At 47.5% G+C, this 889-nt stretch overlaps 1 non-coding gene across 1 annotated transcript; it reads left to right on the forward strand.

Moving 5' to 3' along the window:
* The first annotated feature begins 567 nt into the window (after window positions 1-567).
* Trnat-ugu (transfer RNA threonine (anticodon UGU)) lies at window positions 568-642 on the forward strand. Its single transcript has one exon. It is a non-coding gene; the product is annotated as a tRNA-Thr (tRNA).
* The last annotated feature ends 247 nt before the right edge of the window (window positions 643-889 follow it).

An 889-nucleotide genomic window follows, 5' to 3' on the forward strand; every position in this document is an offset into this window, starting at 1 on the left:
AAGCAGTGGTCTGCACACAACTGCGTTTTCCAAAGCAGGAACAACATGCTGTACAAGCAGGCCTCGATAACGTGCAGACATGGTAGAGCTGACAGGAGTTGTGGGTGTATTCTCTTCAAAGAAGAACAGACCGAGAATAAAGGTGCTTTGTGAATCCACACCACACAGTCTCATACGGCGAATGCAATGGCTCTTCGTGCACAACACGTGATTTAACAGTACCCCATACTCGCCATTTCTTTGTATTCACTACACCTTGTGGCGTCAAATGGGCCTCACCACTCCATAGAATATTATATGGAGATGGTATCTGTTCTTTCTGACGTATCCGAAATAACATATACCATCTCCATATAGTTATAGCTAACCGGCCATTGACCTCCATCTGCTGTGCGGATGCACACGCATTTCCCGAACTCTTACGGGACTCGGTAATATTGTCTGCCGCGAGTAATGAGATAGTGGGCAGGGGCACTACGAATGTAGTGTGTGGACATTAAGTTGGGAATATGGGTTCTCACATGAAGCGCGCAAGGGATAAATCCCTTAACTCGCCCTATCCTCTGTGCTCTCGGTGGCTCAGATGGATAGAGCGTCTGCCATGTAAGCAGGAGATCCCGGGTTCGAGTCCCGGTCGGGGCAGACATTTTCAACCGTCCCCGTTGGTGTATATCAACACCTGTCGGTAGCTTAGGGTACTGATTTAATAATCATTTCACCATAGAATATTGTGTAGCCACATGTCGTGAACTTTCATCCGTGCCAGAAACTGAAGAACAATTTCAAAACGTTACTGCCGATCGTGAGATTTCAATTGCTGTACCGACTGAATCTTGTACGGGTAGACCGCAAAACTTTCTGTACTGTTGATCATGGCCGGCCGGGGTGG

Source organism: Schistocerca serialis, chromosome 3 (genome assembly GCF_023864345.2).
Source record: "Schistocerca serialis cubense isolate TAMUIC-IGC-003099 chromosome 3, iqSchSeri2.2, whole genome shotgun sequence".
Taxonomy (NCBI): Eukaryota; Metazoa; Arthropoda; class Insecta; order Orthoptera; family Acrididae; genus Schistocerca; species Schistocerca serialis.